Genomic DNA, 17,947 nt, shown 5'->3' with positions numbered 1-17,947 from the left:
GTTAGCAGAAAAAGGCCATGTCTCAACAATATTGTTCATTACATATGACAAATTTGAAGCTTTGTTCAGATTTCGTGTTGGGCCACATCTGACCCCGGGCCTTGAGTTTGACACCATTGATATAGCCAGTCTGACGTTTGGGCTTCATTCTGGACGCGCACTCACTCGTGTTTTTGGGCGTGCCTTTTTTCATTAGTGTGATGGCCGCAAGTTCAGTCGGTGTATTTGCCGGATTAAATTCAGAATTGGTTTGTCCAGCTTTTCTTCTGCATCCTCTCCCGTGCTTCACTTCCAACATTGCCGTTTGTCATTTGAATAAAAAATGTTGGTCGTTTCTTGATTTAGTGCAGGGGGCAGGCCTCTGATGTTTATTAATATAGCCGCACAGTGCACTGTACCGGGCTCCATCATTCATTTGGATAAAAGAGGGGGGAATTTAAAACCAGCCGCTGCTTTACTTGGTTACAGATTGCATCCATTTATTGTGCTGAGTGATGGAACGGGCAGTGACTCTGTCCTTCACCTCTCCTGTGCAGAACCACTTGCCATCAGAATAAAGAAAAAAACTCTCCTCTGCCCCTTCACGATGCATTAAATTCAATATGAGGAAGTTGGGGTTTCCCCCAGCTTCTGGACAGAAGATCGACCCACATTGGGTTGTTAAATATAAGAGGATCTTACATAACATAGATTAAAAGGGTCTCATGGATCCTTGAAGTTATTGGAATTTTTTTTTATATGTACAGTACAGTGCTATCATGACTTACAGTAGCTGTAACCCTAACCCTTGGTCAAATTTTTGGGGTTTTTGGACCGAGCCAGAATTTGGGAATACGAGCGAGCTTCACTTATATTGTGTCTTGAGTGAAGTGGGGGGAAAAAAATGAAGCAAATATATTACATTGATGTTCACAGCCCATGTCCAGGCATTGGTCAGATTATGACCCATTTGTACTCCATTTTTGCACAGAGAAATAAGAAAAGCAAATACAAAAGGAAGTGCAGATGAGGTAGTGTTTATGTTCAGTCGTCTTGAGTTCAAAGTGTTGACAGCCCTAAGGAAGAAAATGTCTTTGAGTATGTTTTTGTCTGGGTTTTGTGGGACCTGTAACACTTGCCAGAGGGCACCAGGTTAAACCGGTGGTTGCCAGCGTGGGAAGAGTCCTAAGCAATCTTAATAGCTCTGCGATGGTAGCGAGAGCTGGCAATGTCCTCTGGGGAAAGGAGAGAACAGCCAGTGATCTTCTGGGGACTATTGATCACTCTTGGGGTTGCGGCTGGGCTTCTCTCACCATTGCTGTGGTATTTACAGTCCAGGTGAGTTTGTCTGTGATCTGGACTCCCAGAAATCAGAAGGAAAGGACCCTCTCCACGTGCTCCCCATTGATGAACAGTGGGATGATTGTTGCGGATTTCAGGCAGGAGGGAATGATTGTGAGAAAAAAAAGTTAGCTGATCAGCACAGGCACTCCATCTGGGCCCTCAGCCTTCCTGGTGTTTTCACGCCTGAGCACACGTCGAACTTCATGTTCCTGAAGCATCAGTGTCCTGCTGATGGGAGGTGGTTGTGGTGAGACTGAATCTGATCCGTCAGTTTCAAAGCGGCCAAAGAAATGGTTTAGTTCCTCTGCCAGTAAGGCCTGTGTGTTGGCACACGTCTGTTTATTTTTGTTGTAGTTTGTGATGTGTTGTAATCCCTCCTACATCTGTTTTCGAGTTATTTTCTGTGAAGAACTCTTCAATGTTCCTTTTGTAGGCTGCCCTGTCCCCTGACCTGAAGACGGCATTACAGCCTCTCAGGAGTACCTGACTCTCCCGGGTCATCCAGAGTTTTTGATTGGGAAAACCCCGGTTCTGTCTATCAACATTTACATTGATTATGCAATTTTTGATATAGGAAAGAACACTCTTCTCTATATTCTATATTCCTGGAGGTTCTGATGTTCAAATAACTCACAACAATGCATGAAAAACAGTCCTGCAGCTGAGAGTGCTTTCTCAATCCTTTGTTTGTGGCCTTGTTTGTCTTAGTATGGGGATGAATGTGGGGGTGAGGGAGACGCAAACATGATCGGATTCAGCAAGATGGTGCGGGGGTGGTGCCCCTGTATGCATGTTGAATGTTGGAGTGCACATGGTCCAGGGTATTTTCACATACTGGACGTCACCAAGAACAATAAACGCTGTTGTTGTGCACAGAAACACAAATCTCCCTCTCTTCGGCTCTTAACCCGAGACTATGATTCTGTCCTGCCGGTGTAGCGTACCATCCGCTAGCGAAACTGCAACATCTGGGATTGGCTGATGTAGCCATGTCTCTGTGAGGAAAATAACACTGCAGTTCCAGACATATATGAAGCTGTTTGTATCTTTATCAATATGCAAAAATTGTCACCACCATTTGTTCTATTAAGAAGGATTGCCTTTACGATGAACACTTCAACTTTAAAAGCAATACATTTTTGAAAATAACCCCAAGAAAAAAAAGATGGCATAATAAATGGATACATTTCTTTTTTTGTTACAAGTTGGTTTACAGTTATTGGGTTAAGACAGAATAAACCATACATTTGTGTTTATCTGTATTTTAAACCCTGATATTATCATCAAAACGCCAACAAATGGAGTCAGTGTGAAGATGTTTTACTAGGTATTGTGTACTGACTGACAGCACCCCTATCAGCTGTGTTGACAGTTTTTCCTGGTTCTTGAGTCTAGTATCTGCTGTCCACTGTGATTTAACAAGCATCTCATGCCCTCCAATGTCAGTTTCTGCAGCTGCGACCGCTCGGTATAAATCTTCACTTTGGCAAGCACCCTGTCATCGCAGTCTTGCCAGGAGATGCCCGCTCTGTTCATATTTTGGGGTCTCCTTCTTGATGGAAACGTGCAAAAAGAACACCCAATAGAGTGCCGTTGTTTTCCATTCAACTCGTCTTGATTTCTTCAAAAAGGAGCAAGGGAGCTCCCCGTATTGCCGTTGGCAAACACATCAGCCTGCTTTTTTTTTGGAGTGAGCCACAGGAAGTGGATTGTTGTTTCAGTTAGTGCTTGATTTGAGCGTTTGTAATCAAGAGTGAAAATGCTCTGTGTCCCGAGGTGTCTTCCTGGGCTCCGTGGGGAATTACCTTGGCGGTACCCAGCTGTTGCTTCGTCTTCTTTCTTTACCCTTTTAGCCCTTCCACAGTAGTGCTGGAGTTGAATTTGGGAAGAAGGAAATAGAACAATAACAGAAGAGAGCAGGTATCTGTTTGGATGAGATCGCCACTTCATTTCTCCACCTCAAATTGGCCATTTCCTACTTTTCTTGTGCCATCAATCAGCCTTCCAACTTAATCCAACAACTCTTTACCACGCGCGAAGAGAATGAAACGTTTGCCAGCATTCCTACATGTCTTATCTGGTGATATTCTCGTACTAATTGGCAACAGCCTCGTACAAGTGGTTAGCAATGTGTTCTGTGACCTTTGACTGGGAACAGATGAATTCTATTTCCATTATTTCTCATGGTAAACACTGGCTCATCTGAAGGGGAATAGCACCCCGTTATAAATTGTGTTTGACCTTAGATATTTCTTTGTATCTAAAATTTTAGTTTTCTAGATTAGTGTAGTTCTGTGGAAAAGAGAAGGTCAGAAGGAGCTACATTGTGTCTTTGTAGACATAGAGAAAGCCTATAACAGAGTACCAAGAGAGGAACTATGATACTCTGAATAGAATAGTACAGTAGAATAGTACAGGACATGTATGAGGGCAGCAGAACAGCGGTGAGATGTGCCGTTGGTGTGTTAGAAGAATTTAAGGTGGAGGTGGGACTGCATCAGGGTTCCAGCCCCTTCCTGTTTGCGATAGTAATGGATAGGCTGACAGAAGAGGTTAGACTGGGTTCTCCTTGGACCATGATGTTCGCAGATGATATTGTGATCTGCAGTGAAAGCGGGGAACAGGCGGAGGGAAAGTTTGAAAGATGGAGGTACGCACTGGAAAGGAGAGGAACGAATATTAGCCGAAGTAAAACAAAATATATGTGCGTGAGTGAGAGCGGAGGAGGAAGAGTGAAGCTCCAGGGAGAAGAAATAGCAAAGGTGGATGACTTCAAATACTTGGGGTCAACAATACAGAGCAGTGGAGATTGTGGTAAGGAATTAAAAAAACGGGTCCAAGCGGGGTGGAACAGTTGGCGGAAGGTGTCTGGTGTTCTATGTGACAGAAGAGTCTCTGCGAGGATGAAGGGCAAAGTTTATAAAACAGTGGTGAGGCTGCCATGATGTACGGATTAGAGACAGTGGCACTGAAGAAACAACAGGAAGCAGAACTTGAGGTAGTAGAAATAAAGATGCTAAGGTTCTTGCTCGGAGTGAGCAGGTAGGATAGGATTAGAAATTAATCTTCTTCGCCATGTTGGGATGATAGAAAGAACCCAGACCAGATGTATCTGATTAAGAATTTTGAGTTGTGAGTGGAGTAATTTGCGTTGACCGAAGTTATCGGCCTCAGTCGTTGAACGTTATCTTTGTACAGAGGGAAGTAACGTGTTTTCTAGTGTGCCATGCGGCCCCATCAGTTGGTGCGGGTGCCTCTCCTTCCTTTCATGTGTCTCCTGTGTGACAGATTACCTGCGACGGAGGCGCGTCGTGTTCCTACCCTGCAGTTCGGCCTCCTCTCATTAATGCCCAGGCTGGTACGAGGGCCGCCTGGCAGCACAAGACAAATAACACTTGCGCTCAGCCATCACTTCTTGCTGACAGAAATGCAGCCCCCCTGCACTATTTTGCCCTCTCCTGCCTCCCCTCAGCACCCCACGCGTCCTTCAACGACACATGTGTCTCCAAACGGTCCGCGTCTGAATTGCCTGGACAAAGTTTCACCGGGGTTCTGGTTCTGAGGTCAGATTCTACTTTTAGGTCCGCCGCCCACCTAGTAGTACGGCCAAACGTGACTGAACTGGACAATCGTGGAAAAAAAAAAAGTTGACATATCCCACTTGCAAACCAGGGTGACTGCAACAAAAACTGCAACCCCAAGCTGTATGAGGAAATAACGTTTTTAGGCCCCACATATGCTGTATACTATCGTAGTATTTTGAAAGTGTGGATATGAAAAACGCCATTGGCAGTGATCGTACCATTCATTGACTAGGCTTTTGTATTTCTGTGACAGAGACTCTCCACACTTAGTTTTTTAGGCACTGGTACATACTGTATAGAATTATTACAATTTTACAAAAGTAAGGCATTAATGAAATCATCGTGCAAATGTTTTCAGATAGGTGAAAAGTACTCAAGTACTTTGTTTTGTGGTCATTGATATCATGTACGCAAGCATTCCCCACGTTCACCATTCAGATTATTTTAATGTGTGACACGCTGTTGTTGAGATGGAGACGGACATTCAGTCAGGTGCTCTCCATTCACATGTGGGCAACCTGGGAGGTCTGTCGCGTTTTTACTTGTGTTTTTACTCCCTGCTCTGAGAAAGAGAGAAAGAGAGAGAGGGAAAAGGGAGAGAGAACCGCACACACACGAGGGCTTAATCATTAAAGAGCCTTGTTCATTTAAGTGTGGGAATCAGCAAACCCATGACTGTCAATGTGTAATTAGCTGATTAATAAACAGGGGGAAGGCGAGTGCTCCAGGAAGGCCTGTAATGATTGCTTTTAAAGAGCATCACATGAGAGCTTATTCAAATGGGAAGACGCTTCCATTCAAGCTCCCGTTATCACCCGCAAGAAATGCATGTACGGTAATTCTCATCCCTTGGACAAAAAAAAACCCAAACAAAAAACCAAAAAAACTTAGGTGATCAGTGACTTTGATGTAAAACTGGTTGAGTGGGTAGATAATCTTACGTATTATCTACATATCTTGTCAAAGAGTTCAGTTTATTATCCTCACACACAAGATATTTACAAAATACAAAAAATGTATTTATGGCAAGTTAGAATTAGCCTATATAACTTGTTTTTTAATTATTGTTGGAACTCTTACATTTATTGTTTACTCAACAGTTACGTTTCTTTAATGCTAATACATAAAACATACATAATACTGTTTACCAAATTAGATTTTAATGCTAAAGTGTAATAATTTCCAACCCCCCCACCCAAAAAGTAAAGCATGATTTCTTCATTTACTTACATTCCATCCATCCAGCCATCCATGTTATGAGCTGCTTATCCTCACAAGGGTTATGGCAGTGCTGGAGCCTATTCCTATCTTCGGGCAGGAGGGGGGTACACCCTGAGCGGTTTGCCAGCCAATCGCAGGGCATGTGGTGACAGACAACATTCACACTCATAATCATACCTCGGGGCAATTTAGAGGGTCCAATTAATGCATGTTTTTGGGATGTGGGAGGAAACCGGAGCGCCCAGAGAAAACCCACACAGGCACGGGGAGAACATGCACACTCCACACAGGCGGGGCCAGGGTTTGAACCTCGGTCCTCAGAACTGTGAGGCCAACACTGTAACGAGTAGCTCCACCGTGCCATCTCACTTCCATTCCTGAACAATTTGTTTCAGTGGTTGAATGCTATTTTTGATTCTTTTCTGATTTAGCAGAAGAACTAGCTCAAATGTGGGTGTCCAAAGTGGAAATCACATTCTCTAGTATTTATATTTATAACCACCGCATCCAAGATTATTGTCCAAGAATGAAGCCTTCCTTAAATTTAGTCGCATTTCTGTCACATGCAGCACCAAAAAGACATCTACACCAGAAGAGAAGCCTTGACTTGTAACTGTCAATTGTCGTTCTTTTGGGTTCTCAAAATAATTACGTTGACATAGTTTTTGACCTTGACCCAAAATTGGAAGCTTGTAGCTGGTGTTAAAACTTTTAGTGACTGAACGTCCCCAGCCATTTGGCGTGCACTCATATCTTCACGATATACTTTGGAAAACGGCTCCATTTCGATCCAGAGGCTCGAGCGCATTACCTTGTTTAAGCCGAGTGTTTGGGGCTGAACCTCAGCAATGGTTAGTCATCGTTCCCTCAAGTAATATTAATCAATTATCTTGCCCGCCGGATCGGTTTGGAGGAGAAGTCATCTGGAAAGAGGCACAAGCAAATATAATGGGAGCGAGCGCAAGCACATGCCAGTGAACGCTGTAATGCCTAATCCTTTGAGACAGCCCACCGCCACAATGTCACTTCTACTTGGCTTGTCCTCTGCTCTCCGACTGCCTCGCAAATGTCTTGTCCGACCCGCGCTAACTTTGTTTTTGGTGGGGAAGGCAGAGAATCGGTAAAGATTTATCACAGTGGCATAAGAGAGGAGCTACAATTGGCTCTTCTTTGAAGACAATGCTTTAGAGTTTAGCACGAAGGAAAGATGTTAAAAAACCGCGAGTGAGATGTGAATGTGCGATGGGTGAAGTGAAAAATACACTGCGCCTTACAAAGCCTAACGGGAAGAAGGGGGGGAGTTAAGCCACGGGCAGCTGTGCAGATTGGCCTTTTAATAACCATGACCGCAAGTCATACGGGGCCAAATTGGATTTGGCTCACTTGACCAAAACCTCATTAATACTTAACCTATTAGCAAAGGAGTGCTTCAAAGTTTTATTTCAACATACCTAAAGCGGAGAGCGATGCATAGCCTGTGACGAAATTCATTTTTACACGAGAGGCTGTGCGGTGAAACGGTCTAACTGGAAAATGTTCCTTTGTTGTTTGCAAATTTTGGTTAATGCTCTTTTTTTTTGGGGCAAGGATTGCCAGAGAGGGAAAGACCACGGTGCCATTAAGACCCCAACCTTTTAGGCAGAGAAGGTCTCGGTCCAAACCTGACACATTAAAACGATCCTCAAATGAGGACCCCTGAACATGACGCGGGAGCCATGGATGCATGCGGGAAAAGTCAAGCAGCAGTCGCTCCGGAAACTTTTGCTGCACCAACTTTACGACAAAGAAGAGACTTAACGTGCATAATTCCAATTCCAATCAGCAGTTATACCAAGGTCTATTAACCGCCAGAGATGTAAATGCAATCAAGCCTTGTTAATGCCTTGGCATGCTCGGCCCTCTTCGCCGGACTCAAGAGTTTGTGACTCCACACACAGAAGACCGCCTGCGAACCGACATTCTTACAATCATGTCCCTTCTTGTGTCACGTCACTTGTCAGCGGGACACTTTCTGCATCCTCCGCCGAGGCCGGGCGACTCGTCTCTGGCCCGTCAAATTGTCGCTGCCGGCTTCAGGGAGGTACAGGTCTCTCGTTTTTAAACAAAGCTGCTCATTAGCACAACACAGAGGGCGAGTGGTTTTGGTCCTCAGAGGACTGCCTCTGTTCTCTTTAGCCTGGCTTCCATATTCAAATGCACCCAAACGTATTTAAGTTCAAGGCTGGCTGCGAATGCGTTTGAACAGCCTGTTTCCCAGCAGCGCCGGGTTTGTTGCTTTTCGAGCTGTGCGGCCGGCCAACGAGCCCAACGGAAAGGAAACGTTTTACAGACGGTATCGTTTCCTCGTCTCCCTCGGCATCGGATGCATTAAAAGATCAATACGAGCGTCTGTTGAGAGGAGACGCAGTCGGTCTGGTAAACAAGCGACATATGCTGAAAAATGTACAGCATATCTGCTCAGGAGTCAAACGCATCACATGAAACCACATTGGGATTTTTTTCTTTTTTTTGAAATGGTAAAAATGTTTCAAACAAACCTCTTTGGGAGTAAACCGGAATACCAGATGGGTACAAGGGGTCACTGACCCTTGGTTGAAATACTTGTAGAAAATATGGCACCACAATTAAGCCATTTTTGTTTTCGTGTCTCTTTAACATCGGTACTGTCCTCCTTTTAATGACGAAGTCAGGTGACCACGCCACTCCACCAGTCCTCACTTTGATTGTGAAATATTAAACATGATTATTGAGCCACTACTGCTAATTTATGTGCATGTTCTCCCCCCCCAAACAGTTAAATATTAACTCCACTCAAGGTAACATATTTAGTGTAAAGGTTCCATATTTCTGGAAAAATCACCACATCATCACAGGTTACTGGGATGTGGAACTATTTGACTGCGATCCGACACGGCAATCCCACGACAAGCTTTATTAAAAAGAAAAGTGAGCATTTAGTGCAATGGAATTTGGCACTTAAAATGAGTTACACATCTTCACGGGAAAAGCTGTCTGTGATGACATTTATAAATGCTGTGTTCGCACAATCGACTAAATGGATGCCAAGGCAAATCTCACCTATAATCATGTAGCATGTTTGTCATAAAAAAAATATGATGAGTACCTTAAAGTACCACTGTAATGAAATGGATGATTTTTAATGTTATTAATGGGGAAAAAAGGCAGCCAGTATGGCCCCACCTGTTTTTTCACCAAAAAACGTGATTTTGACGTAGATGGCTTTTTGTAACTCCCGCCATGAAAATCCTCTCGAGGGATTCATTTTCGACAAGAAGCAGGAAGTGATGTTAAGGCCATTAGCACAGTCAACCGGTCTCGTTTGTTTCTATTAGTTTTATCTGCGGGAAGGTAGCTCTTTGTTCCTTCATGTTAGCCAAAATGCCGCCTTGTTCCATTGCTGGATACTGCTCGAAGACTCGGGAAGATGGGTTTACCCTTCATAGGTTTCCAAGAGACCCGTTTCGTTGTGAAAAATGGATTGCATGGGGGCAAAGGACGAAAGCTTTGTGGGTTCTAAATGACACGTAGGTGTGTATACAGGTACTAAAAAAAAATAGTTGGGAGGGAGGGCATAATCCTTTCAGAACGTAACAAAAGATCGGTGTCCGTAAGTCGGAGGTGCTTAATGTGTCGATGTGCCCGTCGGTCAAGCCGTGCCTCGCGGACGAGCACGGCTTCGACTGGGCTGGGTGATACATACTGTCTGGGAGTCTGTTGTTAGTTCGAAGTGATCCGCATATCATCTAAATATGGCTCAAAACGATAGGGTAATATTGCCCCGGTCACTTCACTCAGTTGTGAGATGTTTTCTTCTTCCAAAAGAGCTTCTGTGTCAGAAAGGGCGTGTTCCTCTCCCATAGTAGGGTTCAAAGCGTGTTTTCAATTTCGGGCAGTAGATGCAGCCAATATGGCGACCACTTGGATGTCGAATGACACTTGCGCAACTTTATGGATCACACGCTCTCAGGTCATATTTATTTTTTCGTATGGACAGTGAATAATGTTATATATATTTTTCATTTCAAAATCTATTTTAGAATGTTTATAGGGTTGACAATTGGGCTTTAATGGCTGCTATGTATTACCCATGGCATATTTTAAGAAGGTATTCTCAACCTGCTGCCGAGAGACCGACGAGGCATGAAGACACATTTGTTGAGTTAAAGTTCATTTAGTCGCACAAGAGGAATACCTCACTGCCACCGCGTTAATTAGCAGTCCAAATAAGGACGTCTTAGCTGAACCGTTTACCCCAAAATGAATTTCCAGTGGCCAGGAAGAGGGGGAAATGGCGTCCACGCAGCCTGTCAATTGCCCTGTTACAGTTAAGGAATTCAGCAGGCTGGTACGGCTTATATTTCATCCCAGGTAAAGATTACCTGTCAGACCCACGGGAGATGTATTGATCTGTTTTCCTTTTTCCGCCAGCAATCACCTGACAAAGGCACCTAGGAGGCGAGTGAATGAGTGATGCCTGCTCTGTCTGCGCCGCTACCGCGGCGGCTCCTCGCGTCCACCCGTGGGTGCAACCCTGATGAGGAAGAGGAGAGATTATGCTGTCATGAACTCTGTTTGAACCCCCTGTCTCTTTGACCTCTGGGGTCACAGGTCAGTGGAAGATTCCTTTTCTTTTTTTTTTTTTGGATGCCGCGTGAGCTCCTTTGTTGTCTGCGCCGTTTGTTCAGTGATGTAGTGCGCGGTGATGCTAGAAACATGCAAAAGACGCCCTCTGGTCCCTGCTGACAAATGCATGTTGTGGGTCACCTGGTTCAACTCACTTTGGGTTTCAAAGCGTCGGGCGCCATTTTCGCCGCGAGATGCGACATCGCGTGGTCTCTGGAGTTTCCTGTGGCTGCTCCAGCAAAAAAAAAAAATCAATATACTTTACATTATCTCCCACGTTCTTGGCAGCTCCAACTATTTCTATATTTGCCTTGTTCAATGCAACGTCTGCATCAATATCAAACATTGCGGTTGATAAGTGTGCTATTAATGAAGAGATGCATAATTACCCGTCGGTTAACTAATCATTAGATGATGGATAGCAGGTATGTCTCCCTTTTTAAACATTTTAATTTACCGAGACTTAAATATATCTCCATGATAACAACGCTCTTAAGCAGCCAACTCAATTTGATACGGAGTACAAATAGCATCTTATCTGGCAGGCTCTTATCTTCATATTTAATAGTTGTAAAAGCATGCCTAATTGCTTTGCAAATGATCTACAGAGGATTACACCTCCCCAAGAAGCCTGCAGAGTTTTAGATGTTCCAAAAGATACAACAGTGGTAAAATTCAATCAGCCTTGCTGTGCGACATTTATGCAGCAAGACTCATTAAGATAATTATTAAGCAAAGCAAAGCAAATTTATTTGTATAGCGTATTTCATACACGAGGTAACTCAATGTGCTTTACATGATTAAACGCATTTGAAAACAAAGTGGTCAAAAATTTAAAACGGGATAAAAACAATGAAAATGACAAAATATATTAAAAAAAAACATGTACAGTGCAAGTGATATGGTCAAAAAGTGGATGTATTCTAAAAAGCATAAGAAAAAAGAAGAGTTTTCACTCTGGATTTTTAATTTTTTTTTTACACTTAGGGCTGACCTCACCTCTATTGACAACTTATTCCATTTGTGTGCAGCATAATCGCTAAATGCTGCTTCACCATGTTTGCTTTGGACTGCGGTCCACTATTTGACCTGAGTCAGTCGATCTCAGAGCTCTACTGGGTTTGTATTCCGTAAGCATTTATTTTATGTATTCAGGACCTAAATCATTTGGCGATTTATAGACCAGTAGCAAAAGTTTAAAATCTATTCTAAAGCTGACTGGAAGCCAGTGCAAGGCCTTTAGGATTGGCATAATATGCGCTGACCGCTTTGTTTTTGGTCAGAACGTGAGCTTCAGCATTCTGCATGAGCTGCAGCTGTTTAATACTCTTTTTGGGGAGTCCAGTCAGAAGACCATTACATTTGAGCATTTGCTCAAAATAACGATTAGTTTAAGCCAGATACTGCTGAATTGAAAATGTAAATATAGGTTTTACTCCCTTACATAGATAGGCATTTATAATATAAGGCCTAATTTATTACACTATATATACACTATAACTCTCCATTGTTTATAAATTAAAATTAATGTATCAGTTTCTTGCAATTAAAGTCATACTCTCGGAACCTGATGCTGGAATTCAGTCAAAGAAGTTTTAGCTGCTTGGGTGGAAATTACTTTATTATCATTTTTTTTTTTAACCCCAAAAAATCTTCAAGGTAACACGGTTACTAAATATAGTACAACATTCCCAACGTTCTGTACACTACTATACTACTGTACATATTCAGATATTTATACATATATATATATATATATATATATATTACATATTCAGCTCAGCAGCCCGATGAGTTTCTTTGATAAAAATATCACTTTTAGCACAGCTAGGAATACATTACTGGGGAAGTCGCTCATCGAGGTGCCGTATCACTTGTAATTTGAACGTAATTTAGCGCTTAACTTTTATGTAGCATTTCCGACTAAATCTTTTATGCCTCTCATTTGCAAATCGACCCAAGACACCTTGAGAATTCTGCTAGCATCTGGGGTTGAATTGGCACACTACGAGCCTCTCAAAGTGGAGCTCAGACGTTGCCATCCCACTGTTGGAATTGTCGTTAGGTTAAAAATGTCCTTTAGGTGTAAAATAATGCTCGTGATGAGATGAGACAGCATTGTGGCAGAAGTCCCCCTAGAATACAAAGAGTGGCTGGAAGTGTGGCTGTAAGAGGAAGTACTGTATTGTCCCTGCTGGACCCACGAAGATTATCAGTGTATTCCCTTCACTCTTTATCTCGCCACTCAATGCTGAAGACGTTTGTCTGCGCTTTGCCTTGTGCTCACCGGTGGCCCACGGTTAAAAATCACATCATCAGCTGTCTGAGCACCCACAGCCACCTCTCCTCCTCCAGATTGATGGCGGAATGGAGGGGAAAAAATCAATGGCCACCTCTCGTCACAAAGCGCGAGCTCCGTCACGTTGGAGAGGTTGCCGTTCCACTCGCTCTACAATGGGAAATTGAAAGCCGAGCGCAAACTAAGTGACAGATGTGACGGCGACGGAATCTCTCAAGACGATTCATTCGCTCCAAAGCTTCAGTAATTACGTACTCTATGAGGATTGAAGTTTTGAACCCCTTTAATGCTCCTCCATCTTCATTTTTTTTTTTGACAATCGTTCTACATTTGCAACTTATGTGGAAGGCCCGTTGCTTTTCCAGTCGGTCTGTGCCCCAGTGCACAAAGCAAGGTCCATTCTGGGTGAATGTGCAAAACATCCCACACACAGACAGAGTTCAACATATTGCAGAAAGTCTTCTTTGAACAGTGGAAGCTGTTGTGGCAGAAAAGGCAAAATCTTAAATGCTCAAATGTGAGCTAACCAAACCGAAGAAGAAACATTTACGCATATGCGACGATATTTCTAGTGTGTTTCTGAAGATTGCCAGGACTGAACGCCTTGTAAAATGATGGTGATGTAAAAAAAAAAAATACTTTTTTGGAGGACAAAAGATTTTTGGTTCCAATCTGTTATTGGGAAAAATCTAAACTTAACACATCTCACATCATCTCATACACACATCTCTTAAGACTTAAGATAGTGTGGCATTTGACATCTTTGGGGGTGGGGGGGACAAAAGCAACTCGATTGTCTTCATGTGTGTACCGGATCTTTGTCACATTCGAAAAGGAAGGCTTACATTCACACTTTCTGCAGTCAAATTAATTTTTTTTTTTTTTTCCCCCCAGATACATGCCTTTCGCCCTCTAATGGGAAATTCAAATATCACATATCTGCTGAATGCAATATTCACTTAGCGCGAGATAACACACTGCCTGATTTGTCTCATGTATCAGGGTCAGAAGGCGCACGGTCTCCCGCCGCAGCATAACCCGATCCTGACACGAGATCTGACAGTGAAATTTGGTTTCCAGGCTGATTCAGTTACCCTCGGCATTCATACTCGTTGGCCCCTTATGTGTATTTGAGGGCGAGCGGACTCCAGTGGATCTTTGTGCCTCCCCACTGTGCCTCCTCCTGTGCCTTTACACAAGCACCATCTCTTTTCATTTCGGCTGGCATTCTAATCAGAGCGTTACAAGCTTCAGCGGATGAAGTACGCAGAAAGTTGTGTTTCCTGACAGCCAATAAAAACCTTGTAATCTCCTTGATTCAAGTCGCCCATTTAAAAAAAAAAAAAAAATACCAACCAGCACTATCACTCAGACTTCTTCCTTCCATTTTTTTCCTTAATGCCCCCCCCCCTTTTTTTTTTTTTAATATATAGCCCATGAAAAATGAGAGACTCCCGCTTGGACGTGTAGATATTTTGTTGCTGATGATGCGAGACGAATTTCCATCACAGCTTTGTTTCCAGCGGGTGAGCGGATAATCTTTTACAGTGCAGGGAGGGAGGCCACCTCGCCCATCAATCTCCACGGCTTATAGCTGCTGCCTGGTCGCCCGACCTGACCGGGGTGCCTGCACACCACCAAGATGGGTGCCCACTCAGGGTCAACAGCTCCTGGGGAGGAGTTTCGGGATTCAATAATAATGTATTATAGTATGGTATTAAAATTAATGGGTCTGCAGAACTAGTGTTTGAACTGTCTATTGTCTGGATGAAGATGCTTCGTTAGAAATTTGATTTTACATTGCACCAACAATTGGAATTCATTTTTCAAGGAGAAATAATATTCCATTAATTGTTAGCCGACATAACAAAAGGTCAACGTATTTCGAGGCTCTGAGCTAAGCCAATTTACCGTAATTCCCGGCCTACAGAGCGCACCTGGTTATAAGCCTCACCTAGTACATTTGTAAAGGAAATACCGTTTGGTACATACATACGCCACAGCTGTGTAAAAGCCGCAAGTTCCCACATTGAAATACGAGATATTTACAAAGAAAGACGGTACACAAAGAGTTTAACGCTAACAGGGCCGGTTAAAAATAATATACTGGTAAAAATCACTGACACACGGCAGTAACACGCTAGCGCAGCACTAACAGGGCCGGACTGGTAAAAGTCACCTCCTCGGCAGATATATTCCACCGGTCTCACTCTTTCCTTTTCCGCTCGAGTGCCCCCTTGCGCCCGTTAGAAAAAATGCACAAATTAGCCGCATCACCGCATAAACCGCAGGGCTGAAAACGTGTGAAAAAAGTCACGGCTTATAGGCCGGAAATTACGGTACATTTAAATTTACATGCTAGTTGTAATTAAATTATGTTTTGTTCCCTTTACTGACTCTGGTTGGAAAAAATACACCCGACGCGAACAAAGTTTATTTTACCATATTAGGGTACCGCACTCCAACTGCCCCTCTGTGTTGTAGGTGTATGCTGTATAGAGCACAGTGAACCCCTGCCCATGTGCAGTTCTGTATTTAATCATTTTTCTGCTCTTTCTGTAACGTAGTGCGACCCTCGCTAATAGGAATGTAGTAATTGTGTCAAGGAGGTGTGTTGCTACATCTCAACTGAGAAACTGACATCTTTATAAATTGGGGAGGAGCTAAGTTTAGCCTGGGTTAGAACTGGAAGATATAGTGTTTACCGCATGTGCATGTACACGCATATTTCTCGTGCTTTTTACAAAAATCATCCATAACCCATTATTTTTTGGGAACTTAGTTTGTGATATATTTGTTTAACAAGTCATATAGGCTATCAGAAACGTCTTTAGTGACTGCGTCAGTTACTTGTAGTGTTTTTAAATTTGAAACACGGCTTGGTCTCTATCCCCTGCACGACACCAGGATATTCCTTTCATCAAACTTCAGTCTTGCTCTTGCTTTTCAGTTTCCACACCAACCTGTTTGGGCAGCGCACCAGAAGGGTCTGAATTATTTGCACCCTCTGCTGGTTGATACCTTTATCGCTTCAAGTCACAGCCGCTGTACATCATTAAATAGATGAAACGAATTTCAACAGAATTCCCAAGTGATTGACAAATTCGTGAGCATTAAAATCAATGCATTGATATGTTACGCCCACCCTGAGTCGCTACCCATGGTGGCACGTTGACCGTGCGCTGCTCCCTGCAGTCCTTCGCCCTGGCAGTCGCGTGCTGTGCTGAACAGCGTCTCTGATAGAGATGGCCCGCGCTGATTGACAATAATGGGAAGTGGCAGAATCGATGGGAAACAAGAGGGTGCTGTGCGTGAAATTCTCCCGGAGCTTCCAGTCACAGACCAAAGGCTCTGACTCAGCTCGCTTGTCATCCCTCTAGCGCTGGGATTAAGGCCTGTGACAGCTGGAGCATCCTGAGAGGAGGATGCTCTGCTCGTCATTGGCCACTGACAGCTGGGAGATGGTAACCTAGACGACATTTTTGAGTCAAAACTTGACTGGCAAAGTACTGGATAATAGGTGAGGTTGCGGCACGGTGGATCAGCTGGTAAAGCTTTGGCCTCACAGTTCTGAGGTCCCGGGTTCAATCCCGGACCCGCCTGTGTGGAGTTTGCATGTTCTCCCCGTGACACACTAAATTGTCCCTAGGTGTGATTGTGGGTGCAGCTGTTTGTCTTGATGTGCCCTGCGATTGGCTGGCAACCAGTTTAGGGTGTACCCCGCCTCCTCCCCATTGACAGCTGGGATAGGCTCCGGCACTCTCCGTGTCCCTCGTGAGGATAAGCGGCAAAGAAAACGGATGAATGGATGGATGGGTGAGGTCGTGATGTACCCTTAAAATTAGTTTTACCCTTTCAAAATTCCTTAAATAAGTATAAACTTATTAAAAGACACTTTTAAACCATTCCTGAGCCCCTGATCTCTCTTTCTCTCTCTCTCTCTTTCTCTCTCTCTCTCTCGCTCTCTCTCTCTTTCTCTCTCTCTCTCTCTCTCTCTCTCTCTCTCTCTCGCACAGTTCTGCAAAAAACAGGCAAAGTGTGCTTCCAGCTGTTAATTTCACTCCCAGTGGAAATTTGCTACAAAACTGGTACATGAAACAAAAGCAATTTAAATATTGCAGATTTAAACACCAAAATGCTCAACCTAACCAAATAAATTTGTCTCAGGAAAGTCTGATAGCTTAATGCTAACAATAACGCAAAACGCCATAATCAGGCTAATGGAAAACAATGTATGATAATTAAAAACCTTCAAACGATACACACATTCAAATAAAGCATACAATTGTACTCATGGGTAAATTTTCTCTGTTCTGTGGGCAACAATGGCTATTATTGGAATTGAGTTTTGGACCTTCTATGCCTTTTCTTCTTGGTCTTTTATTAAGAGCTAAGATATTGCTGAGAAAAATCTTCCTCCTCAAATTGAGCCAAGATAAAAAAATAACACAAGACGGCCATTTAAGAGCGTGCTTTCACTAACTGATTTCTGATTTATGGGACTCAAATAAAGGCTCCTCTTGTGCATGGGCCCGGGATGTCCGTTTGTAGACGGAGGGAAGTTTTGACAGAAAAACGCAGACTTCTTTTTTTTTTCTAATTGATCAGCAAAAGATGCACAAGAAGAAGAAAGAAGTTAGTGCAAAATGAAGTCATAACAACGGATTGAGACATTTATTAAGCCAGACGAAAGACCCTCCAAAACGTTGAGATTGTTTATTGATTTTTGTGTTTTGGCCGGCTGCACAGGAGTAATCGCTTGCCACGCCACCACAGTGGCCGCGCTGCTCCGGTGCGTCCCGACTGCTCGGGCGGCGGCTTTGACTTCCTGCTAAAGGATGCATCTTTAACTAGCTGACTTCCACTTCTTGCGCCA

The 17,947-nt window shown here is 43.5% G+C and overlaps 1 protein-coding gene across 4 annotated transcripts in view; it reads left to right on the top strand.

Annotated features, from left to right (window-relative positions):
• Positions 1 to 17,947, top strand: part of esrrb (estrogen-related receptor beta) — a 141,470-nt gene that overhangs the window by 36,683 nt on the left and 86,840 nt on the right. For 3 of the 4 annotated variants that reach the window (XM_061843319.1, XM_061843322.1, XM_061843321.1), the window contains 2 exons: positions 10,419 to 10,494; positions 10,578 to 10,757. The gene's annotated coding sequence lies outside the window, so the exon portion shown is untranslated. The remainder of the gene's footprint in view (positions 1 to 10,418; positions 10,495 to 10,577; positions 10,758 to 17,947) is intronic. The other variant, XM_061843320.1, reaches the window with a different exon arrangement.

The sequence above is a fragment of the Syngnathoides biaculeatus genome, chromosome 15 (assembly GCF_019802595.1).
Source record: "Syngnathoides biaculeatus isolate LvHL_M chromosome 15, ASM1980259v1, whole genome shotgun sequence".
Taxonomy (NCBI): Eukaryota; Metazoa; Chordata; class Actinopteri; order Syngnathiformes; family Syngnathidae; genus Syngnathoides; species Syngnathoides biaculeatus.
Note: the sequence above shows the minus strand (reverse complement) of the source record. Positions and strands in the feature narration are given on the sequence as shown.